Raw genomic sequence first — 19,425 nt, 5'->3', positions numbered from 1 at the left:
ATGAAACAAATCTATGTTAATACCACGAGCTCGTGAGGTCCTGTTGTTATTATATCGTAGTTTTATTCATAACAGACTTAAAATGGTAGTGGAATAAAATACGTGTTTAATTTGAAATGTTCGATTGACATACAAACAATAAATAGAAATATTGGATTTTCAATTCCGTTCAATTTGATTAAAAAAAAAAATACTCTGTCTTAAGTAATTAAAAACCGTTGATAGTTCAAAGCAGACATCGTTCACAAAATATGAACACACAGTTTAATAATATATTATTTTATCTCGCGTATTATAATAATAGTTGAATGATATTAGTTAAATGCTTAAAGACTTGTTTTTATTTTTGGTAGAAATGCACAGCACATACTATATTAATATTACTTATTATACAATGTGAATCATTTCAGGCCAAACATAAATTTTATTTAAAAGCTTCTTAAACGTTTTCGAAAATTATTATTTATTATTTACTTAGTCATTAAAAATAACTTTTTGAAAATTTATATTTTTAAGTTTTTACTATAATCGATACTTACGAATAATTTTTATCATATTTTTTCAAAAAATGGCACACACATTTAATTTAAATAAAGCTATGCAAAACATAATTATTTCTGAGAAATTTTAGAGGAAGTCACACCCGCATGTGTTGTCACTTGCCTTTGTCTTACGTTAAACGTACAACATAGCAAATTGTAGGTTCACCATAATCTATTTTACTCTGTTTAAAATATCAGCAAATGCCTTCGAGATGACCTAGATAATAATATTTCCTATAAATGTTATTAAAGGTCAAATCACTCTAATTTTGAAAATAACAAAGTAAAACGGATTATTGTGAACGTTAAATATTGCTGTATTGAGACAACGCAATATGAAGGGGTGAGGCGTCCTCTTAATACTTACAAATTATAAACAATCTTAACTTACACATAAAAGTTTTAAGTTTTGATGAGCGGAGTGATGTACTGAGCAACATAATATCGAGCACTGACTAACTGTAACACACCACTCTGTTCATCAACATTTGAAATACTTCTAAATATTTAAAATTACTCGTTTAAAATTTAATTTGTACGTAATAAAAATGTAAAAAAAAATTAAATGATTTATTTAATTACATAACATTAATATTAATTATATACATTTATTTGTATCATTATTATTTGCTTTAACCCAGTGGTCTCAAACATATTGTGGTAATAAACATTTATTTCCTCAAAGCTATATTGACTTTTTTTTTAAAACAAAATAAATAATTATTAAACAAAAAATCAACATGTACAATGTTGTACATTGTACATATTATTTGTAATACCTAGTATTTAATACAGTTATATTATAATAACTATATCCAATAGATGAACTACACGTTGTCTTCATTTATTTTGGATTTAGTAATAAGGCGAGTAAAAATAAAAAGGTTAAACATGGTGTTTTCCCGTGAATCTTTGACGTGTTATAGATATAATACGACCCGTTGTTGGTAATTTAAGTTTGAGACTATAATATAATATGTATACTATATATTCTTAAGTATAATGTATCGAACGGAAGACCGAGAGGCTTATATAGTTATAAATATTATTGCGTGATAGAAAACTATATAATATTGTTGTCGCAGAGATTTCTTTTCAGAGAGCGATATACATTTAATAAAAGCATTCAAGCATGCAGCGTGAGTACATAATAATAGAATAATTATATTAAATGATATTTTAAAACAATAATGATAATAACTGCGCGAGGGAATAAAATCACATTTTGATGTTGCGACGTATTTTACGAAACGAATAATACGCTGCCGTCGTGGTACATTGTTGTCATTATGATGTGCGTTTGTCGGCTATTGTTGTGAAGATTGAATGTCCGTGAGTCTGTATTCGTCATTCACACGACTGTCATTCTGGACGGTCGAAAATAATGCGTTAAATGGTTTCCGACTTTCGTTCGAGTAACGCGATTAGTTTATAATAAAATGTAATAATGATATTATTAATATTGTATTTTTGTTGCGACTTTGTACGAACGCGTACATAATGCGAAACGGCTGGCGCAGTGCTGCTTTAGCATAAAAGATTTCAATATAATTTTCGTCAAATAAAAATATACGCGTATCTGTTGAATTTTATTGAAGCGTGTCATCTACATACTATGGCTGAACCAATCGGTTATCACGGATGAGTAATCCGCAGTAGTAATTTTACACTAACACATTGTGTCCTTGTCCGACTACTGATAGGTATAGGTACCTAACCTCTCTAGTTACAACAATATTGTATATGCTGCTAAAATATTATAAAGGACTATTGCGCAGTGTGCATGGTAATGAGTGTCAACGCCTTGGAATTAAACGCGTACCCAACTCAAAAGCTAAGGTCTATATTATAATATTATTTTATCGCGGTGTTATATTATGTGGAGCCATCACTTTTCTTTGTAGTTCTAGATGTGTAACACAAGCAAAAGTGAATATTATTCACGAGTAGTGAGTTACTATACACCATGACTATATCATCATGTGATTGTAAATTTTCACGACGAATCGTACACACGTTTCAGACAAAAAACGTTAACATTTATTTTTAATGGTTTCACATATTTGTTTGTATTATAGATTTCTTCAAACCAAAACAATTTCAGTTGCGTATTTAGAGATTTTTAGTGAAATAAATCCTAAACTTTAAATATTATATTATTTTAAGGACTTATAAAATGTATTATATTGGATTTATATTTTCTATTTAATAATTTCTAAGACTGGATTGAAATATTTATTTTGTATACGAGTATTTATAAATAATAACCTTACATCCGGCTTATGATGTTTCATATTAAAACATCTTATTTTTAGAATTAAGTTTATATGAAATATCATAAATTGTATTAAACATGCAGTCTAATAATATTATATAACACTGCAAATTAGATTATTACAGAATAGCAATACCTATAGTATACACAATTATAATTAGACACCCGAACAGACCGTCTTGGCTGGTAGCCGCCACAGCGTTCTTCGTCTTCTTTGTTCGCAGCAAGTTCGCCAGACGGTAAACGTCGGCTAACAAATCGAGTTACCTATAGATACGAGACATATCCTCAGCGTATAGTTTCTTTTTAATAAAATGCTTATTATGTTCTCGAAAAATGTTTGCAGATGCATTCAGAGAGTTATTCTGGTCATCTCTGTGGAAAACATGTCTGTTGTTGTTGGTGCGTACTCGTCTACGACCTTTCTCAATATTTTATTACATTTATCAGTTGCGTTCAAAAATCTTAGGCGTGAGGCGTCCCAACTCAAAACGATTGGATATAAAAGTTTTAAAATATATACAATATACATTTCGCGAACGATATTTATGTATTACACGTATGGTGTATATCGGTTGCGTATCGATTGCTCCACCACATATTATACGTTTGCTGTCTATTATAACATGCGATGCAAAAACGGAATATGCACTTCCAAAAATCAAACAATACAAACTATTTTACACTTTTCAAAATGGTCAGTACGGAGCATGATAGCCACACAGGTACATTAGCTACATTATAAACGCAATATTTTAAATATCTGTGGTATGCTTTGCATACCTACCTTGTTGCATAGAATGTTTAAACTCGTCTATTAAATAAAATATCTTACAAAATTGTTACCTATTTCTAATATTATTTTATAATGATATATAGTATGTGAACCGCGAATACTTTCGACATATTTTGTGTCGAACAAATTTGAAAATATGTATAAATGACTATTTTAGATTCTAAGCGGAGCGATGAATGTATCGCTTGTATTTTCAATTTTATACGAAAATATTACAAACTGAATATTATGTGTACGGTGAATATTTTCGATTTTTTACGTGATTGATGCGCGTTCGTGTTTTCGTTATGATATTTTTCTGGTGCAACCGATGTGTACCGAGTGCCTATTTAATTCGTGATAAATACTCCGGCCCAAAGTAATTGCATATCTCTTTAACTCGTGATAAATCCTCCAGCGTGAAATACGTAAATTATAATATTATTCGAGGTAGTCTGAATGAAAAAAAATCGGTGAGATTTTCGAACACCGGTTATAATAATACAATATTATTGTATCGTTTCCAGCACGGAGAAACGTCCGACGGGAAAGTGAATATTCGGACGAATATAATGATATGTTCGGCGGGGATGTGAACTGGACGGGTGGATGTGACCTGTTACCGACAGAAGAACGGACCGAATGTGAATCGCGAGCGTCTGTCAGTGATCCGGTGCGTACACTGTCAACTCGCGATCCGACAGCTGCACCGACAACAGAGTTTGCGAGTTGGCAAAAGTTTCCTGAAACGTCTCTATATCGACTTCTGTATGCGGGCCGACACTCGGTTAAGACGTAGTTGGTCCGACGAACTTTTCCATCTCGGGTCGGCCTTTCCTAGACACCCTCTTTCGGCGTGGTCGTGATAGATCGACGACAACGGCCCGAGGACGCGGCGCTGCAGTCGGTGGTCCTCCGACAACGGCATGATAATATAACAATATTACGTAAAACGGTGTCAGGTATGACAAAAATGTGTAGAAAAAAAAACCTTTTTACAACGTATCTTTAAAATAACAATAACATTACGTTCACATCAAATATTATATAATGTAAGTTTAAAAATATTTTTATATACATCATAATGCAAATAAATCCTAAGCAATATTAGATAATTTGCTTTGATTTCTCAACATTTGAATTTTATATCTCATATTATTATAATTGTTTCCCCTTTGAATTTTAGTCACCGCAATAGTATTAGAAATATTAGTAATATTCTGATACATATTGGAATGTATAATGTTATGTTTATCTTTTTTTTCGTCACGACTGCTGGTTTGGTGACCCCAGTTAAACCTACATACTATTAATACCAATTTACTTCACGCGCGTCGTTTTCCTGGCGTATGGCGAGCGGAGTGATATATTAAGTAATATCGATGGCCCACTTGTCAGTCGAATGAAGTATAATATCTTTCGCTTGGCGCATAATTATAATGATTTAATGAACCCGTGTGCATTATTAAATCACCAGACAGACAATATCGTACATTACTATAGGTAGTATAATAACCACAGATTCCAGGACGTCATAATTAATTTATCGTGCAGAACTATCGTGCAGAACTATATACCTTAAAAACCAAGTAAATATGTGCTCTGAAATCTCCTGAAAAAATAATAAGATAATAATATGATTAAAAAAAAAATAAAAAAAAATATACATTATAAATGAAAAATAACAATTAAGATTATTTTAATTTACTTCTATCTGAAAATAAAATAAAATGTTTGATGTTTTTTATAAAATTTTAAAAATAATTTAATTCTTACGGTTTTTGGTAAGTACTTAATTTCAAAAATAATATGCAACAGTATGCATTAAAAATGGCCGAAATCCTGAAATATGCCCTATAAATGCAAATATATGCCATAATATGCTAAATTGAATAAATTATGTCATGAAACACATTTCACGGTATAAGGCATTCACTTTTTTTGACCGACTAATAAAATACGGAAAAGTATATGAATGCTAAATTTAAAATACCCCAATTGTACGGTTAAATTCAAATGAGTATTAAATAGCCTAACTTTTTAGCCAAAAAAATTACTTAATAATTAAAAATAATATATAATATTATAATAATAAATGTTGTTCCAAATATGTCCTGTTTATCTCGTAGCTTATAACTTATAAGTAATATTATTACAATAATGTTTAAGGGCATTTTTTTAAATTATGGTAAAATCATACATTTAGTTTTTGTGTATATTTATTATTTAATGCATTATTTATGTTTAAATTCAATATAATATACTTAACCACACATAATAATAACATTCATTTTTTGTTCATACTTCATCCGAACTACTAAGTCTTATTTCTAATTTAAAAATACATCTTAGGGCTGTTTGTATGGATTATCTGCTCAAAAGTTTATTCCAAAAGTAAAAACAAATCAACCAACTATCTGCTTAGAATCTAATATAATAATGTGTATTCTTTACATTCAAATAGAGTCTTATTATGAGGATTATTAAAATAAAAATGGTGAATTTTAATATTAATACAATATTGTAATAAATAGTAAGTAATTTTTTTTGGGGATATTTTTTATTTATATCAATATTATTCTGGAAAAATGATGTTTGGGATCACTTTCGATCAGTTTTTTGATTATAATATTTCACCCCTATCACTGATGGTGAAAAGGTCATGTACCTGTGTCACTACACTGATCGGGTGTTTATAATACTCAACACGGAGGTCCAATATTTGTACTTTATATTGTGGCTGTTGCCCGTTTCAAATTTCTCAACGTACTACACGTTTAGTTTTTATACAGTCGTACTTGTGTTGTGCTCCGTTAAACTAACCTTTTCGTGTTGCGCGTTTAAGAATACAAGTTAAAATATCTATCCTAGATTATAGAAATATAGGCACTTCTGAAAAATAAAAACCCTTAAGCTTTTAGGTAACTATATATTATCATACTGGTTGGTTCTTTTAACAGTGAACAGTAATTATTAGCATGTAATGTAAAAATAAATTCGTTGAAATTATTTTATTTACATAGTAATATTATGAAATAATCATCAAGCAACGCGTATTTTAAAATGATATATATATTTTTTTTCTATTGTTTATTTTTATAATAACTGTTTAGGTTTTTAACGAAATCATAATATATATTTTTAATTTGATATATGTATACCGTTTTCTGAAAACGTTTAATTATAGAAATCGAATATTCAATAGGTCGTATATTTTTAGTCTTTATGAGTGGACTGGATTGTTACAGGAGAAATCAACCAAAAAAATTGTTCGTCTATAACTCTTTACTCTGTTTACTTAAAATTTTTTGAACATTTTTCTACGTAATGATTGTTTACCGTAAAAAAAATCGCACTGTATGATAATAAGCACATCGTGATGGTAATCTTGTGTATGCCGGCGCGTCGGTTATGCAATATTGATACACCCATGAGTTTCCTGGTACATTTTTAACACAAAAACCGACGCTAAACAACAAAATATTTCAACTGTTTTACTGACAATATTATTATTATGCTGAACTATTTTCAAAAAAATTTTACTTCCTAAACTCTCATTCGCATCACTCTAATCTTATCGGAGTAACGTATCAAACATGTATACGTATAGTTTTTGCATAATAATATTTACTGAGTATTTTTTTTTTTTTAGTTCTGTGATATGTAAAAACATTATTTCATTGTGTAAATCAACAAATTTAAAAACAATTCTGATTGAATACCCCGAAAAACGTGGCATAAAAAAATGCATTTGAAAAAAAAAGAACAGAACAAAATTATTTTTACGCGGAACATGTTGATGGTAACACGGATCTGGTCACGACATCCTCTGACGCGCTCATCAATGTTCCGCCATCATTCTTCGAAAAATGAAAATTATTCTGGTAGCACACGTTAGTTTTTTGTTGTAAACTCACCGCAAATATATTAGTTCAGCGCAGTCCCCTGAGGAAACCTCAATATTATTATTTATGATACCACTGTCCTTCGACCAAAGTAATTTCCAATCGCACATCATTTTGTTTTTTTAAATATTTAAATTGATCATTTTTTTTTCTAGCACGTTTGAATTTTTAACGCACTTCAAAAAACCAATCCAACACATGATGATTATATTTTTACATATTTTTTTCGGTATCAGTAGTTTTATACTCTAATTAGAGAGACTAAAAACTTGTATTTTTGATAAGATTTTTATTTTTTCACATTGCTCTGAATGTAACAAAAGTTGACATCATCGATATAAAAATTGTAAATTAGAAGTAGGTAGAACACTATAAGAATATATAATATATGTGTCTATACGTTGACAGATCATTAGACCAAGGTCATTTTTAGTATTATGTTAAGTATTGTACTTGGGATAATATATTCAACACCTTTCACCATTTTTTGACAAAGTAAACAAAAGTACACAGTTTATTTGAAAACATTGAAAACTGTGTTTTTTATGTCAAAATCGATAGTATTTTACTATTGACTTTTTATTATTTTTCTTCTGGAAACATTTTAAAACTTTCAACATGAATAAATGAATAATTCTATCACATTTAAATTATTAAAATTTTTACATAATATTTTTTTTTAACACACTTTAATATTCTGTTAAATATGTTTCTAATATACATTATTATTAAATTATACTATGGGGTCATTTGGTTTCAAATTCTAAATACATTTTATTTTCCGAATTTAGTTACTAAATGTATTTTGAAAATATTGATGCATGACTTTTTCTTTTCAGAACTTATTACTTGAATAACGTTCTAGGAATAGTATAATTGTGTTTTTCTTTAAAAGTAACAAGAAATATTTCTGTCCAGTGACATTGGATTGCAATTGTGTTGGGGTTACGGGAGAAGCTAGGGAATACTGAAATACGTTGATGATTTTAAAAATTTTAGCTTTTTTATTGTGTGTTCAACTTGCGTTTTTAAACAAGGCAGTACATTTATGAATGATAGTACATATTTCCAACACCAGATTTAGAAAATCAATTTTGTAAACTTATTTAGCCTTTTAACCATGGATTTACCCAAAATCACATGGAAATAAGGGAAATAAAAATAATTAAATGATTGAAAAATTCAACCAGAAATTTTAGCTTACAATTTTATATACCTCGATGTAAACCACTTAATTTTGGTCTTAGGTCCATGGTTAAAAGGACTTTAGCACAGAAATTCGACTACTTAAAAAATTGGTTCTATTCAAGTCTGGTGTTAAAAATACGAGTTGGCGTGAGAAAAAATGATTTGTATTGCGCGTGCGCTCGATAAATGTGTTAACAATTTTAAAACTGTCCTCTCGAAAACCATATTTCAATCCGAGATCGCTGGATGGAAATATTTCGTGTGACCTCTATAAGGAAACACACAGCGTGTACCTGAAAAATAAAAATCCTTTTAGGGCCGTTCTCGAAATGCGATTTTAACTGTACATTTAAACAAACGCGCCATGACAGTATACTCTATTCCCCGAAAGTTTACTAACTTTTTCTTTTTCGCGCAAGCAGAGCATGGTGAAAACGTTGTGACAATACAGTTCACTGTAATACTTACCACAGTTTCACGTCGCGAAATACCACGGTGAATACGTAGTGAACTGTATTGTCACAACCTTTTGGAGCTTAGCCTCCTCCTGACTAAGATTTAGCCCCCCGCCCCAAAAATATCCATTATTGATTTGGATATAAGTCCCCTATGGGTTATTTTTAATAAATAGTTTTGTAAGGTGGGCTGTAACCCCCCCCCCAGAATTTTTCCCTAGTTACGACTATGGTGTTATTTATTTATATGGATATAATATTCCATAGGCTTATACATATATAAATATTATATTATTATTTTTCTTGACCTAGTAAATGTTCACTGAAAAAAATAATGGTTTTGCAAAGTTTGATATATCGTTGAGTTAATTGTTTATGGATGTATACTACAGTGTATTTCCATGTAAGAAAATTAAATAAAATAAATAATAATATTAACTTATAGTGAATATAATAAGTTTTATTTTGCTTCTGCGAAATTATACGTTTGTGAGATAACGAGAATTATTAGTGTTTATAAGTTTACTTATTTTTCTTTTTTTTTTTTTGAGCTTACAGCCGAGTATGATATAAATATGTAGTTTTTTTATTACAAAATGTACGCTTTGATTTTTTGAGGACCTCTATAATCTAATTTCTAAATAATTTTTAATATTGAATCGATTGTTTACAACTGTGTTGTACAGCTACTATAATAAATGCAATTATTCCGAGAAATAGGGACGTAGAAAAATATTACGACGTGATATCAAAATGCTTAGTTATTATTATTGTAATATACATTTTTTTTTTTTATTGATAAAAAAAAACGTTTCAATGGTTATTAGCGTGTGTGCCGTATGGTTACATTTTTTTCTAAAACAGTATTATTATGAAGATATTTTGCTAAATAAGTTAATACAAACCAGACATTTTTAGAAAATGTATTATTTTATTGTTTGCATCTTTTTCGGGTCCCAGGATTTTGGAAAATTGTTCAGGCAGATTGTTTTTTTCCTGAGGTCTTCGTATTTAAGACAACCAGTGAGTATGTGTTTTACTGTTGTGCGTGTTCCACATGTGGTGCAAATTGGGGGTATTTTTTTAGCCATTTAGAACACGCGTGGTTGAATTTTGTGTGTCCTATTCTTAGCCTGTTTAAGACTGTTTCATTTTTTCTGTTTTGATTATTTGAGGGCCATTTGAAGTTTGATCTTTTAATTTCGCTGAGTTTTTGGTTTTGCTTTTTCCATATTTTGTCCTATTCTAATTTACATATATTTTGTATTTGTTTTTGATGTCGTTGTATGTTTGCATTTCTATTTCTATCTAATTTGATATACGTTTTGTTTGTCTCAATTCGATTACTTTTTTTTTCAAGAGAATCAATTTTCCCATCATATCTTGTAAATCACTCAATTTTCCAAATTATTATAATTTTGTATTTACTCCTATTATACCGCTTGTATGCGTTACACGTGTTAATTTTATGTGAATTGATTTGAGAGTATATTATACTATACAAATTTCAATAATTTCAAAATTTTTTTTTTATAGTCTTTGTTTAAAATCTTCCAGACATATTTTTTGTTTAATGTAAAACTTATATAATTATATAACGTATGTTAGTAACATTTCGCAAATCATCGTTTTCGTTATTTCTATTTCCCAATGTCAATGTATTATGTATATAATATATCTTCGTTAAAAACGGTTGAATTCTCAACAATTATTTTATAAATATATTTCGTAGTGAAATATAAAATTGCATTGTTCAAATTCAATTAGAAACCGAGCAAACATGATTTAATTTTTAATAATGTTATGGCGTGTATGATTTAAAACAGGAATCTAAGAACAGTGTAAATTATAAATATTTATGCATTGTTTGAAAGAACGTACTATAAATATTTAAATAATTGAGGTCAGAGATATTTCATACAAAATAATGATCAGTTGCAAACGTTTAAAATCCACTGAAATGGTTTTTTGTTTTAAGAATTGTATTATAGCGCAAACATTTGTCTTGCAATCAAAATAAAATATGAACTCAATAATTAAACGCATAAATAGAAACGAATAATGAGTATAAAGAGTTCATACATTTATTTAATCAAATTATATTTAATATTATACTTAGTTTCAGCACAGTGAAAACAAAATAATATAAAATATGAATCACCGACAATTAAAACTTCTGTTTTTCAAATGACAAGCTCTCTCTTTTCTAAAAGAAATTATTTAGCGTATAGTTTTATTTTTTTGAAAATTTGGGCGTAGGTATCAATACAAAAATTATAAAATATAGTTTTAGGGTAATTAAACGTTGTGTGCTAAGGATACAGACGATAAGGGGCTATGATAGTTTTAATATTTCAGTGATTTATATTAATCTATCGATATTTATAATTTTTTAAAATGGTTCAAGTTTAATAAAATATACAAGGTCAAATATTACATGTATTTTATATTTTTGTAAAATCATTTTGAAGGACACTAAAACTACTCGTTCAAATTTGTCATTAGATACATCAAAATATTTTAAATAGTATCTACTAAATAGTTTACAGTAAAAATAAGAGGGGGTGGGGGATTCATTTGAAAAAAAAAAATTTTGGATCTCCGTGGGGTACTCTTTAAGAAGTACAAAAATATTAACAATTTGAGATTTAAGTCTTTATGTTTCCTCGGAAATTCCGAAAATCAGATTTTTAATAACTGCATTGGTGAGAAAGAAAAAAGGCTTAGCATGCTTGGTGAATCACCCTCTTTATATATTTACATTTATTGTTCAGATAATTTAAATTTATTTATCAAACGTAATAATATAGTATAGGTAATAAAAATCAAATAGTATGATAATTTATTGTTAAAGGCTGCAGAAAAAATTCTTTAAACTAAAGTACGACAAGCTATACGTTACGAGTGTTTTGAATTTGTTGTTTTCATTGAAATTATTATTCCGTACCTGCTTCGTAACAGCTTCCTATGATAATATTATTCATTTAAACGTTTCAGAAATCCACGCGATTGTATTATCAATATTATTCTATATTATGTTTTGTATATTATTATATATGAAATAAACGGATGGGTCGTATAATGAACATCGGCGGTGAATAATATTATATTCTCGTGTCAATAGTTATTAAATAATATTATGATATTCTATGATTATATCATTTTCAACGCCTTTGGCAGTTTTGGTGACATTTTCGGTATACGCGTGACGTATGAACGTGATGTAGGTGCCTTAAATATGATATATTATGACGCATATGTTATGCATACATAATATAATATTCCGGGAGTTGTGATGAATAAAAAACGAATTTCAAATAACGTTTCAAATTTGGTGTGAAAAAAATTCCAACTGTTTATCAAAAACCGATTTACCGCAAAAACCGGCTTCGTACACGAAAAACACCTTTTTACACGCTTAATCCATGAAACCACAAATGTGTCCATTTAGCCATCTAAAGTCGTAAAATTTCGTAACTCGACGAGAATTCCCCCAAATTGTTGTTCATTATAACTATAAAATACACGGTTATTACTATATTCGTTTATTGACCATTAGTGAAATAAGCCCATCCACTTTGGCGTAGCGTCTCAAATCTTGCGAGTTGATTGCGAGAATTTGCGAGGTCACATTCAGAATTTGCTCGTCACCATTTTCATCACCAAACTCAAAGTGGGCTAACTTTACGGGCGTTAATTTACATGAAATTTTTCTGGGCGGAATTTCTCACAAATAAAATTATTACCTGCCCAATGCACGTGCTCGTATAATTGTTATGACGTGTTGGTTGTAATTATAACTGTAGAAATATCCAGGTGTCAGGTTCTTAGGTAGTAGGTACCAACGAATAAACAATTTCAGATAACGCGATTTCGTGCAGTGCAAGAAAAAATTCAAAATACGGCCAGGAACCGTTTGAGGTGGTTGAAGTAACTGTAACGTTAATATTTTAAGTGATTGCAAAATAATAATACGCACGTGTAGTGTTTTAATCGACGGTAAAAGCGTATAATAAGCTCAATAATAATAATATTAATATATTATGTGCAGTCCTGCGATCCGTCGACGTGGTTTTCCCATAGTTTTTCTATTACTATTTTATTCGATATTAACATTAGACCGTTACATCGTTTTGCGGGGAATAAAATTATAATATGACGAAATACACACTTGGGTATAATTTTTGTAAGACGGATTTGCTTGAAAAGTTTATGCGTGTACAAAAATACCAAACTTGTTGAACACATAATACAGCTTCCGTTATATATATGAATTTGGTGCTTTTTAATGTGTACCCGTGTGGTTTTGGGTAAACAAGTATCCATATGGAATAATTTTTAAAACAAACAACTATAACTACGTAAACTTGTCATGGTTTTGATGAAATCGCTTGGTTACCCGTGAAATAAAATAATATCATCTAGTTTAAAGACACACCCGTAATACGCGGCCAACACTTTATAAAATTACACGTCCAAAACGTGACTTAAAGTAATTAATAATTATTCTCGTGCCACTATTTAAATATTCTCATACACTACGCGTATGGCAATTATAATAATATATACTTTGAGTTTTCAAAACATTATTTTTTTTCTTAAGTACACTGCACAATTTGATAAGTACGCTTAAAGTTATTTAAGAATTAGGTTAATGAAGATTTAATTGCCTTAATAACATACTTAATATTATTGTTTGCTATTAATCTAGATAAAAATACGTGACTTTTTAGCTTAAGTTTTCGTAGGTTTAACTTACTGTTTGGTTGTAGATGTCAAATGAAATGTAATTTTGCATAGAAAATATATTCACGAAAACGGTTTAATGTTAAATTGTATTTATTACGCTTTTGCCCGAAGAAAATGAACGAACATCGTTCGGATAGTTTTGAATAAAATATTTTATATTATGTAACGCAGTTTGTATCAATTATTAACATTTTTGCGGTGGTATCAAAAAAACAATCATGTATACTATTATATCGATGTCTATAGCTTTACTATAATCAAACAAATTAATATAGATACTTACTGTAGAACTATATATTTTTGACGAAAACCATTTATTTTAGTCACCTATATTTTGAATTCGGTTGAAAATGTTGATGCATAAAAATGGATTCTTCCAAAAAAAAAATAGAATTGTTTCATAACAATCAATTGTCTTTTCTCTAGTATCAATTTTAGAGTACCACAGCGTTCCCTCCATTCTTATACAACCTTCTCAATTCCGAATTGTTCCACAAACTACGGTCGTAATAATCCGATATATCGCATGATGTGCATAGTTAATGAACAACCGTCATTTCTTGTTTTACCAAATCTTATTATTATAATTGTTATTTTTAATATTCTATTAAATTAGATATTTTTTTCTATTTAAATGTAATTGTATACTTAATACACTCGTGTAATGTAATTAGGTTCTGCCCGTTTGTTTGAAATAAATAAAAATGAATTAATTGTCAATACCGATTCGATAGGTATGATAATTTTATGGTTGATTTTAATTTATACTTCGAAATGCTACTTTTGGAAACACTATTTATTCTACATGTATATATTTTACATCATGATGTTCAAAAGAAATTACGTTAGTCAGCAACCGCTGGAATATATTTTTAATTTGCTATCATTAGATTTGGTTCGACGTTTAAAATTAAGAGGATTTCAATGAATAATTCAACAAAAAATTATTATTCAGCTTGAAACTTTTTCGCGAGAGGAAGATTATTGAACGACAGCGGGTAAAGAGGTTTGGACGACCCAAATAAAGACGATTTACAAGATTTGCCAAACATCGACTGTCGAATGGGGTCCCCTAACGCTAAATTTGAATTTGAATCAAACAAAAATTGAATGGATTTGTCGGCAGGAAGATGGCACGAATATCGAAATTGCTCGTTAGACGACTACTTAACTTTTTAACCGTTTCAATATTTCCGGAGATGTGGGGTAGGGAATAGACCAGCTTTGATATTATTTTAGTCATAGTGACAATAATTATCTAGTAGACGGACAATGATCGTATTATCGTACGTATAATTATATATATATATCTATTATGGACGATAACTAAACAGTTTCATATTATAAATTGTTATATTAACACTTGTTCACTCAGACATACGATTATTATACCTTATTCGTAAGTTCTTGTTTTTACTGTACATAATTACTAATTCAATTACAAAATCACTTAGGCGTGAATGTATAAAATAAATAAATGTATTCATCAAATTAAACACTTTGAATAATGTACTTGGTATTATATTTATATCTCACCAATAATTTTACACTTGACATGTTGCTCTCAACAAATATAAACCCTAAACGTCATGTTTATACGACCCACACACGCAGATATATTATATTATATGAAATAAATACCATAAAGAAAACTAAATGAACAAACTGTACATATCGAATAAAACAATAACAATAATAAAATACGAAAGTAGAACTGTATTAAAAACTAACTTTGAAATACTCCAGTAGAAAAATATGATATAATAATAATATTGTGATAGATGATGAATTTGCCTAGTTATGATAATATTATTTCAGTTGTTTGAAAACCATGTACACACTTTGGTAATTTTAACATCGTTGAAATTATAAATTATAAATTATACGATTGCACGGCGTTCAAGTTCATTTCTAAGTCAACTGTATAGTAATATTATAGTGTAATGCAGTTTCGGAAGTAACAGACGTGCGTCATACACACTTATATTATACTTTTTGGTCCGCTCTGACGACAAGGGTTTATGCTAATAATTTTGCATACCAAACGTACACTCTTGCGTAGGGTGTGGGTACATTTAAATATAATATTTTTGAACGTATTTCATATGATATCGTTCGAATAGGTAAGTAGGTAACCGATAGATACCGCAGATATACAATACAAGAGGTGTAAAATCATAGGCGCCGCAAATTCTTGATAATAATTAAAATGAACATTGTATAATTGTAATATTTTCGATATGATACGTTGTTCGTTTTAATACAGTTTTAATACGGACTATATCAGACTTTTACGAAACAAAAATTATCTAAAAAACTATTATGAACGTAAACTTGGCGTTTTCGTTCTAGTTTTCAAACTAACCGTCTGCAATGTTTATAAAAACGCAGACCGGAAATGGAGTCGGGTTCACACGTAACTGTCTTTCTTTTTCCATTTTCGATGACTTTATTTATTATTACTATTATTCGATTCTATAACAAAGTGTCAACCGTGTGTAAGTGTGTAGTCACGTCGTCGGTCAACATGAATCAAGTTTGACTCGTGTTCGACTTGCAACTTCCGGGCGCTGCCTCTGGAAGAATACAACGTGTTAACTGTATATAAATGTTCAGAATTACAATAATTTATAATTTTATAATTTTATTATTGTGATCGTGGATTTTCTGTAAACAATAATTGTACGATAGGGTGATAGTACTAACAAGTTAAGGACATATTATAAAAACATGTGCTAATAATATTAAGACAATATAATATATTAGGTACCTATATTATAGTAATTATTGTAAAACACCACGATAGAATAATTGACCACTGCACATTGATTAGAACATTAATAATATCTGTAAACTTTTGATCCTTAAATACTGCACACCTCTAATATTCTATTGAAATATTGGAATACTACGTTAACCTTCATGAAGTTAATTATAAATTAACAAATAAGTGCAACTCGATAGAAACGTATATTGGTAATGATAAATCCAGTTTATTACTTAATCAAAAGAAAACTTTAGTTTGTATAAGTAGTAAGTACCCATATATATTATCTTCGAATAACCTATTTTAGTCAATAATTAAACGTTGTATTTGAAAACTTTTGATAAGTCCATAATTTAAACATAAATATTTGATTATAAAAAAGTTCCGTCCTATAAGGCTATAAAATGTATGTTTAATAATTATTTTTTGTTTATCTAATATACCTACTGTAGGTCGTAAGTTGATGAACTGTTTAGTCGATTCAATTTATTCGGGAAACGTACACAACAGTTTACGCTTTCCATCATTTTCAAATTTAATTTTATAGTATTAAAAACACTCACTGTTGGATTTATTACAGCACACTCACTATTGATTATGAAATGCAACAGTGTCATCTAGGTCGTTGCCCGGTTAAGTCCACACATAATTTATTGGTATTTTCTCAATGTTCATAATTTGTTATTTTAATTGAACAACCGTAAGTTCGAAGGCAATATGTATGAATTCATAATTGAATAAAGCACCAATCCATTACTTATCCGATTTTTCCGATTTATCAATAAAAGTTCCTGAAGTATTTCGACACCTATATATGAAGTTTTAATATTCTAGTAATAAAACTTTCGTCCCAGCAGCCGATTGATTTGCTTGTATATAATATATATTATGTACATATATACATAATATATATGTATATATATTTATTGAATAAACAATTGTTTAAGTGAATTAAATATTATATATATTTATATACTACTGTACATGATTATTTATTATACATATCTAATTATTTTAGGTGATAGATGATCTGATTAGGTAGTTTGACATTGATAATTTTGTTTAATTTCGGTTTTTCTCCTACTAACAATACGTCTTTCTAGAAGCCTATATCTATATACAAAATACATATAATGTTTTGATTGAATAATGAGAATAGCTGATAATCTGAGCAAGACTACTTTGTTTATTAATATAATATTTAGTTATTAACACTACGCCATGTAATATTAAATAATATATTTTTGATTATACTACTGTAAGTAGGTACCTAACCTTAAACTAATAATTAGTTGTATTTTTAATATATACTATATGTATACTATATACATTATATCACTACAAATAAATACAATTAATAGGTTTCAACATTCGAAATACGCATATACTATCGGTTTGTGTACCTAATTATAATAATATCATAACTTAATAGAATAATATATCATGAGTTCCTTTATCCGACAGTTTAGGACTAGAATTGAGTAGTTTCATAACTCTGGTCAGGATATCTCAATCATCGAGCCTTAGGGATTTCAATTATATATTAAGGCTTTGATTAATTTTAATAAACATTTTAGTTTCCATTATGTTTTTATGATTTTAGGGAGAGTGTTAATGTATTTCAGCAATATTAGATATTTGTTTTATATCGCTCGGTTTTTGGCATTTGGTTATTTAATGTTGATACGTGCAATTAAATAGCTACATGATTGTGTTATAATTAAAATATATTGTATAAAATGATTTTGTGTCCATTGCTGACTTGACGTAAACATCCAAATTACAATCAGACCTTCACCGATATATTTTGTTTAGCGATAGATATACAATATTCAGACATGAAGCTGATCCGAAATTGTATTTTGTAATGTCCAAAATTTGGTATTAAAAATTCGATAAAACGGTTCAAAACCCAATATCCATTTTCTGAAAGGATGATTAATTCATTATAGGTAACGAATTTTCTAGTACAAAGTTAAAATATGATTTTAGTTAAATCTTCTGACAAAAAAATAAAAACAAAAACACAAACGTAGCACAAAACTTGATACTTTCCCCTTCGAAGACAATTTATGAATCATAAATTATGTATTATTTAGTAACCATTAATTGAATAGATAGCTAATGGGAATTAGGTAATTTTTATATTTTATTCGTTTCTATGGTGATAAAAAAATGTTAGAAAAATCATTTGGAAATATATGATATCCACGTCCAGTCCAAAAACATATTTATGTTAAGAATAAACTAAATGAAACATCATAATTTGTATAAAAACAGTTATATTTATTCATATTCTTGTAATATTATGTTCGATAATAATAATTTATAGTATCATTGTTCTGAAATATATTTTATAATAATTGGTAGTATATAACAGATAAGTAACACTGTGACATTATCATTTTATCAGTTCATAATTTCATATACCAAATTAATAACCTCGGTAAACAGTATTGTTTGATACTTTGACACTTTGACCTGCAGTGACGTTTAATATTTTAATGCTTTTTGACATACCTACTTAAAAATATAGTTTTATGTTTGTGTCTTTGATGTCTCACGGCAAGATACGTATCGGCGAAAAAAAAATATAACGAATTTGCCAAAAAGGTTAATCTGTCCGTGTTTCTTGTCTATTTGTCTATTCAAGTGACTATGAAAAAAAAAAAAAAAAACGTCGAGCTTGATGGGCGGGAAAATTAGGAGGAAAATCGGAAAATCGCTCTCTAGCACGGCACCGAGTCCGTGTCCCGCATACAGACGGCC

The 19,425-nt window shown here is 28.9% G+C and overlaps 1 protein-coding gene across 1 annotated transcript in view; it reads right to left on the bottom strand.

Moving 5' to 3' along the window:
- The window catches only part of LOC132944730 (uncharacterized), a 163,646-nt gene that overhangs the window by 141,010 nt on the left and 3,211 nt on the right, over nt 1-19,425 (bottom strand). The window lies entirely within an intron of this gene.

The sequence above is a fragment of the Metopolophium dirhodum genome, chromosome 5 (assembly GCF_019925205.1).
Source record: "Metopolophium dirhodum isolate CAU chromosome 5, ASM1992520v1, whole genome shotgun sequence".
Lineage (NCBI taxonomy): Eukaryota > Metazoa > Arthropoda > Insecta > Hemiptera > Aphididae > Metopolophium > Metopolophium dirhodum.
This window is presented reverse-complemented; position numbering and strand designations above follow the sequence as displayed.